This window comes from Perognathus longimembris, chromosome 1, assembly GCF_023159225.1.
Source record: "Perognathus longimembris pacificus isolate PPM17 chromosome 1, ASM2315922v1, whole genome shotgun sequence".
NCBI lineage: Eukaryota > Metazoa > Chordata > Mammalia > Rodentia > Heteromyidae > Perognathus > Perognathus longimembris.
The window spans coordinates 20825731-20834397 of record NC_063161.1 but is presented as its reverse complement, the minus strand read 5'-3'; the positions used below and the strand labels follow the sequence as shown (position 1 = coordinate 20834397).

Here is an 8667-nt window from a genome sequence, read left to right as displayed (position 1 = left end):
ATTCTGTATACAAAACAAGCTACATTTTCTCTTTTAAAAAAGAGGAAATTCCTCCAGCATCCCACCCCACCCCCCAAAGACCAGGCTGGATCATAATTTAGAAGTAACCAGAGTCAGGGGCTGAGGGAAATATGCACATTGAGATAAGCAAACTAGAACTATGCCCACTTTCCCTCTCGTGCCTGGGAAGTATGTGCAGGCCACATTTATTCAAGCCAGAGGGCCTTCCCTGAATACTGTTTAACATTGGGTTTAAACACAGACCTGCCCTGAGCAACAAACTATACATGGAAACCTACTTGCCAGGTTGGTTGCAATAAAAGCCACTGAACAACCATAAACATTCTATAGATAAGGAGGGAGCTGTTTTATTCATTACAAAAAAACAATCAGTACAGCAGATAAGCTGGGGTCTGGAATGGGTAGCCTGGATTGTACATTGTGGAAGGATCCCAAAGACCCCAGTGAGAGCCAAAGATGTTAAAGCAAGAGACACAAGCCTGTGTATAGTGTGAGGATCTCATTACGACTAAGAATGGTAAACTAGGAAAGGCTGGCTGAAAATTCAAGCCTTTTTTACTTAAAAAAATATTACTTTAAAGAAAGTGGCAGGCAAGGGAGTATAAACTGGTGCTTCTAGCACACAGCAGACTGGCACAGAAGGATTACAAGTTCAAGGTCAGCCCAGACTACCAAGAGATTTAATCTCAATGAAACAAAACAAAACAAAATGCAAAGTAAATAAGTAATGCTTGAACCCAGGGAACAATGCAAGACGCTATCTGAAAACTAAAAGCAAAATGGGCTGAGGGAATGGTTCAACTGGATAAGCACATACCTAGCAAGTGCAAGGTTTTGAGTTCTAACCCCAATTCAGAAGAAAAAGGAGGAGGAGGCAAGGAAGAAAGGGAGGGAGGGAGAGAGAGAGAGAGAGAGAGAGAGAGAGAGAGAGAGAGAGAGAGAGAGAGAGAGAGAGAGAGAGAGACTAGTCTAATTCATGATTCTCTTCCTGCTTCCTGTCTGGCAGTATGGTCTCTCTCTGTCACATAAACTTCTGCCATATTATCCCTTTCTCTATCAGGCCCATACCAGAGCTAACTAAGCTCCTGGCACTTGTACCTTCAGAACTTCAAGCTAAATAAATTTGTTTGCTCAGTAAAACCACTCAGTCTCAGGTATTTCCTTACAGTAATACTGAGGGTCCCACCTGCAAAGCTCAGCCTCCAAGAGCTATAGAGAGCTCTTGCAAGGGGTCTTCCCATACCTCTGAAATTCTTCAACTCCCAGTAAAGAGAAGTGGGTGCAACAGTGGTTAAGGACACACACAGACACACACACACACACACACACACACACACACACAATGGGTCCAAATTGCCATTTAGGAGCCGTGTGACCTTGAGCACATCATAATTTCTCTGAGTTATTCAAGAGGCAAGAGTGACCGGATTGGTATTGGGTTGATGTAGGAGTCAAGGGAGAAGGAGGCATCGAAGTGATGACTTGGGTCAATGCCCAGGAGCAAGCAGCATGGCAGAGTGCCTGTAAGTGTGGGATCCAGTTCAGGCAGCCTGCATGCGAACCCATCTCTACGCTCCACTAGCTGTCAAGCCTAGGGCAAGGCACCAACTCACTCCATACCTCCAAAATGTTCAAAATGGGAGCGATAACTCTTAAGTTCTGTATTGAGTTGTGGAAAAGATTAAATGAGGTAAAGCATGTGAGATGCTTGGCGCCAAGCCTGGAATATCAAAAGCACAATCACCTCAGCCAGTAGCAGAGAGACAAGGATCTCAGGAGAAGGCACAATATTGGGATGGAAGTCTGAGAGATGTTGGTTTCACTAGAGAGCCATCAGCAGTAGACTTAGTAAATGAAGTTACAGATGGGATTGTCCAGGGAGCATAGGAAAAGTGAAAATAGATTAGTACAGTAGGTTACAACCAGGGAGAATGTCAATATTGAAGTGATCATTTTAAGAAAAGAGGGGCTGGGGATATGGCCTAGTAGCAAGAGTGCTTGCCTCGTATACATGAGGCCCTGGGTTCAATTCCCCAGCACCACATATATAGAAAATGGCCAGAAGTGGCGCTGTGGCTCAAGTGGCAGAGTGCTAGCCTTGAGCAAAAGGAAGCCAGGGACAGTGCTCAGGCCCTGAGTCCAAGCCCTAGGACTGGCCAAAAAAAAAAAAAAGAAAGAAAAGAAGAAAAGAGACCAAAGGTGTAACTAGAGAAACCGTGAAAGAGGTGGGAAGATTGCCCTGCAGTAGCCACAATACAGCTGTGGGTGGAAGTCAGATACAAGCCAGCAGGAACTGGGACTGACAGTAGTGTCACATGACTCTCCATCACCCTCTCCAGCCAAAGGTCACATGACATGACAGCAATAATTCTTCCTCTGTCTTCAGCCAGTGCGTAGCCTGCCACAGTAACCGGAAATACCACAATCCAATTTTTCTGGCTACTCTGTGGCAATCACTGATCTTTTCCTGCATATGACAGATTACACAGCAAATGTTCCTACTAAATTCAAACTGCTACAGTTGAGAGCAAACATCAGTGTGGTATCCTGCCTCTGCATAGTTCATCATTTGTGGGTCCCCCATTCCCTTTCCAATGTTTGCAGGCCCCTCTGCAGATTTGCAGCATCGTGTTTTATTAAAGACGGATTCTAGAAAGATGTGCATTGTTTATTAGATTCCCAAGGCCCAGCTCCAGGCCTTCCTCCAAGGATTCTACTGCTGCTGCTTCAGAGAAGACTTTGCTAGAAGGTAGCAGAATGCTTGCTCTGATTTCAATGTGAACTGTGAAGCTGCTTTATATTCTGCCCAGCATGTGCAAGTGAGGTCGTTATTTTTACAATCAAACAACAGATTGCTAGAGCTTCTGCTTTCTAGTTTTGAGGAGTATTTCTCTATTGAACCTACTATCCCAAGTTTTCTGTAACACGTTATTTTTTTTCTTGTTCTGTTGTCTCTGCTGCTGTTTTTGTTTTGTGTTGATTGATTGGTTGTTGTTCTTTGAGGCAGGATCTTTCTGTGCAGCCTTAGTTGGCCTTGAACTAGACATCTTTCTGCCTCAGCTTTCAAGTGCTTAGATTCCAGAACACTTTATTTTCTTAGAGAAGTTCATCCATGAACTCCTTGAAGCATTTTGACCCAGTAGGACCTTATCCTTTGGAATTTCACAGCAACTTCTTACCCAAGGGGGGCGGGGGAATTACTCTGACAAAATGGACCTTATAGCCTAATATGAACTGGCTCAGTTCTCCTTTTTCAAGGTAAGCTGGGCTGCTGAACTTCCACAAACTGCATGGAAAGTACTAAAAGTTGCCCATCCAGCTTGCAAAGAGCATTAGACAAGCCAGAACCTAGATGATCGGAAGGAAAACAGACTAACAACTCCATGTATCATCCTGAGACTCATAAAAAGGAAGTGTTGTAATTTTTAAAACCTCTCCATGAAGAAGCCATATTAACATAATGACTTTATTACTCAGCTCCTACATCTACACAATTCACTTTCATAGAATATTCATGTGGAAGTCAGAGAATGATGACAGCACAGACAAATAAAACACTAGTGGAAGCCCTAAACGTAGATTGTACCTAGACAGAATATCAAGAGCCTGCCTCAGCCATTAACCAGAAGACCAAACAGAGCAAAAGTCTAGGGTGAATTCAAGGCCATCTATAGAGTTAGACTCTTTCTCAAAAGCTAGATAAATGAATGATAAACGATAGATAATATAGGATGGATGGATGGATAGATAGATAGATGAGCAAAGAGGTAAAGATATCCCTTAGAATTTTACTTGTCAGCAGAGTGTGTGTGTGTGTGTGTGTGTGTGTGTGTGTCTTTGTTTAATTTTGTAACAAAGACTTACAGACAGGTGCAAACAGAAAATCCTCTTTTGCAACCCAGAGCTCATTGTTGAATATGAGATTTTGGTACATGTAAGAAGGAATATGACTCCTACAACAGTTGTCAATGGGGGGTTGTTAACTGGCTTTATGAATAAAGTTGATGTAAAAGCTAAAAAAAAAAAAAAAAGAAAGAAAGAATTTTATTTGTCAGGACAACAAGTCATAGGAAAGGCCTCATCCACCTCATGGACTGTTTGTGATTCCAATGTTAATTCTACTGCTCTCTTTAAATGCATAGGAAAGATATTCTTCTTCTTCCTTTAAACTCCAAAAGTTCTGTTGAAGTGGGTAGTTCACAGCTAGTAAGTGGCATTTGGTTATTTTAAATAGTTTTTACAATTTGGCTCTGACATCTGCTGCATTTGCACAATGAACAGAGCTGCTCTTTCGATTCCTCCATGGGGACTGGGTTCCTTTAGCATTTTGCAAGAGTTGTGCTTGGCATTAACTCAACAGCTTTCCTGTGTTTGCAAAACAAAATTCATTTTTCCAGTTTCAGCTTTGCTTGTTAACAAAGTAAAGTAGATACTTCTCAGGCCAAAATTTCCCTTTTGCTTAGGGTTAGAAATTTTTGACCCAGATCAGAAAATAAAACCCACTGATGAGTACAGAAAATCACCAGCCTGTAGAAATCTTCCTTTACAACAATCCCAGGACACCCGGAGCCACTGTGATCACTAATGTACTCAAGAAAGTCAACAGTGGCTATTTGCATTTGCCCCACTCCCCTCATTTAGAAGATTCTGTGGCATAAATAGTCTAGAGGGCTTGCAAAATGTGTGTTTATGGTTGACCTTTATGCTTTTCCAAGTTTGTTTGGAGTAGGGAAGCATGCTCTCCTGCATGTGTTGATTTCTTTTTGTGCAAGCTCTGTTGAGAACCAGGGGCAACAGGCAGAGGAAGAAAGTCAAATTCAGGCCCAGGTAGACAGAGGAGTTTACTTCTTGGTCTAAGGCCAAAGTGTTCTTCATTCTTCTTTGTTGGAATCTCCAGGAGGCTCTCACTCCCAGAGAGAAATCAGATCTGTAGACATCAGCATAATACCTTTCAGTGGCCCTTAATTACTCTCCTATAAAATCTCTTACCCTAGTCAACAAAGTCTTGCACAATCAAGCCCATGCTCAGACCTTGTAGGATGAATGTGTCCTCCAAAATCCCTTTGCTGAAGTCCAAAACCAAGTACCTCAGAATGTCGTGGCATTTAGAGATGAGGTCTTTAAAGTGATAAGTGGAGTAAGACAAGGCCATATAAAGGGATCCTTATCCCACATGATTGTTATCTTTAAGAGGGAAAAGACAGAATGCTGTGAGACACAGAAGAAAGGCCATAGGAAGGCAGAATGAGAGGACAGCCTCCACTAACCAAGGTGACAAGCCTCTGAAGGAACAATCCTGTTGGTACCTTGCTCTCAAGCTTCTAGTCTCTAGAACTTTGGGAAAATATATTTTTCTATGTAAACCCCCAACTCTGTGGTGCTTTTTGATGGCTGTTCTAGACAACAAAGATAAGCACACTCACTCTCAGCTTTTTTCCATACACCAGCCATCCTTGCCTTCCTGCTATTTCTTTGAATAGGACAACATACTTTCTCTTGGAGAATACCATTTGTTTTTCTTGTTCATTTATGTACTCTTAAAAAAAATCCTTGGGGATACCCCAGTTATTTCCATAAGAATATACATAGTGCTTCTGCACCTGCAGAGAGTGAGGGCAAGAAAGACAGAGGTGGGTTGAGAATTCAAGAAAAAAAGAACACAAAGAACAAGTATAATAGCCTGGCAGTCATTTGGCAGCAAGACTGGGGATGCTATGTGTGAGGATCATGGGGAAGTTTTCTGAGAGATGTCCTCTGTGGCAGCCAAGACAGCAGCATCCCATGACACACTCTAAATACTGAGGGGGAGGAATTGCTCAGCGAGGGCCTCATTCTAGATCCAACTCATGTGTAAGGATCCATTTCTCCAACTCTGAAGCAATAGAAGGGAAATGTAGCATCTCTCTCAGAGAAGATATGCGAGCATGTTGCTATCAAATGAGTGAGAAACTTTAAAACTCAAAGGTAGTGGCTCTCAAAGTTATGCTCTTTCTTTTTACTGATTAAAACACACATTGCTTGGCCTCCTCTCAGGGATTTGAGTTGTTAGGCTTTGGATAGGACCCAGAGTTGCATTTCTAACCAACTTCTTAGGTGGTACCCACACTGCCAACCAGGGACCACTCTTTAAGAACCACCATTTGCTGAAGCACACATAAATGTCAACTAGAGCTTCAGTACCCAGGCAAGAAGCTGGCCCAAGTAAACAATGAAAACCATTTGGTTTCCTAGAATATATGACACACATACACACACAGCGTATGACCTAAGTTCTCTTTGTATGTACACACATATACATGTGCATGTGTATGTATTTATGAATCTCAGATGCTTGTGTTGCCAATAGCAAAGTTCTGTGATTAGGTCCTCAGAGACAGAGAGAGCTTAGATTAAGCAAATATTTTTGAGATTAAGCAAATGTTATTTTCTAATAAGCTCTGTCCTCTACCTCAACAAAAATATAGAGACCAAGTGTCCCTTCCTTTGTCTTTCCTCATTCCTAGTTGAGGAATCCATCCTCTAATTCACACACAGCAAAGAGAGGATCAGAACAGAGGGAAGTGGCAGTTTTGAGTGGCCACTGTCTGTGCTAGAGGAATAAGACCTCACAGCTTCCTACAGTCAATCCAGTCTGGTTTGGGTGAATGAACAGATGAATGGCATTAACTTTCTCCTTATTCTTCTCCTCTTTAATCCTTCTCCTTCTTATTCTTCTTCATCTTGGAAGGTATACTAGAGTTTGAACCCAGTGCCTCATGCTTGCTAGGCACATGAGAGAAGATAAAAATATGTCAGTGTAATAGAATGGAGAGCCCAGAAGTTGACCCACACAGATAGAAATATTCACCTACTCTTTTACAAGGGGCAAGTCAATTGAGCAAAGACATAATGGGACATAAATATAAAAGAAAAAGAGTGGGCTGGGAATATGACCTAGTAGTCGAGTGGAGAGTAGTCAAGGAGAAGAAAAAGACCAGAAACCAAGACCTTACAGATTTCACAAAAATTAACTCAAAATAGAACACAGACATAAATGTAAACCTCAAAACTATACCTGTGCTGGGAATATGGCCTAGTGGTAGAGTGCTTGCCTCGCATACATGAAGCCCTGGGTTCGAGTCCTCAGCACCACATATATAGAAAAAGCCAGAAATGATGCTGTGGCTCAAGTGGTAGAGTGCTAGCCTTGAGCAAAAAGAAGCCAGGACAGTGCTCAGGCCCTGAGTTCAAGCCCCAGGACTGGCAAAAACAAACAAACAAAAACTATGCCTGTGTCAGCCAGAGGGAAACAAGTAACCGAATGACTACTGGGGGAAATATCATATTAAGTGCCCTTTGGTGCTTATGACATTAATCCTTAATTCAGTTTGGGCATTTTGATCCCCAATTCACAAAGTGATTTAATAATGAAGCATATTTTTTCTGTGTTACATCTGGGACTGAAAACTTACTCTCCTATCAAAAGGAGAGGAATCGTTCTATCTATCTAGAAGTAGACAATGACCTTGAACTGAACCTCCCTCATCCCCACCAGAAGCAGAAAGAGAAGCTTCAAGAAACTTCAGAGGCACCCTGGTGACCTTCTTCATTCTTTCCCATGTTCATTACTTCCTAGCATGGAAAGCTATGGAGCTGTGCTGGGTAGAAGCTGAATTTCATCATAAAGTTTACAGTGACTCTCAGAATCTTTGCTGACTGTGGCATGAGTCCCTGACAGACACAGGGCATGCAATACATAAAAATACAAGTAGTATTTTTCCACTCTTTCCATCTAAGGGCTGACTGAGCAGCTAAAACCAGGTGATCACTCGAAACATGTGATCTATTATATACCCTGTGACACACAGGAAGCATGGACCCATACAAAATCCATATCAAATTGTCAAGTAAATTGCATGTGCTTGGGATGTACTCTGCCAGCAAAATTTCTCCCAAAATGTGTTTTCATTGAAGTAGAAGGGAAGAACATGATGGATTGAAATGATGTCTTATTCAATGACAAAAAGTGTGGTAAAATGTCAGCTTCCTAAAATAGTTTTGATCCACATTTCTACTCCCTCTTTCTCCCTTATCACCTTTTATTACCCACAAAAGAGGTTCTCATTCATTAGGCTAAGAGACCAGCCAGTATAAAGTTGAAACTGAGTGCTAGAAACTTGTGGGAGAGATTCCTAATTAAACTAACCAATTACCTCCTGGAAATTACCTGGCACCAACTCTGAATATTGCCTATTAAGAAGCTATAAAATCTCTATCTTACTTTTGCCCATCCTTCTCAAGACTTCAGTCTCTCCTCCTCTGTTCCACCTCACCCTATTTATTTCATAAAACTATTTTCAAGAAGGAAAGAATCTTAGTCATTTGCACATTAGTGTGAATTAAAGCCTGTGTGTGAAATCTCACAGAAATGATATTTCAGACCATGGCTCTAACTGTGGAAGGATGGTCTTTTAAGGATATTTCATGGAATTGGTAAATGCAAGGAAGAGAGGAGAAACTGCCCCCAACTTACTTGCTAGGCATGAAGGCAGCCTGGAGTTCAGTCCTGAGAGATGACAGCCTTCAGCTGTCACTCTGAATGCAAAGGGAATCTAGATTAGTTCTCAGCTACTGAGTGACAGTTATAATTTATTCTTTCGTGGACTT

General features: G+C 41.8%; 1 non-coding gene across 1 annotated transcript; it reads left to right on the top strand.

Moving 5' to 3' along the window:
- The first annotated feature begins 3841 nt into the window (after positions 1–3841).
- Positions 3842–3970, top strand: LOC125341647. The gene has a single exon (XR_007209034.1). It is a non-coding gene; the product is annotated as a small nucleolar RNA SNORA40 (small nucleolar RNA).
- The last annotated feature ends 4697 nt before the right edge of the window (positions 3971–8667 follow it).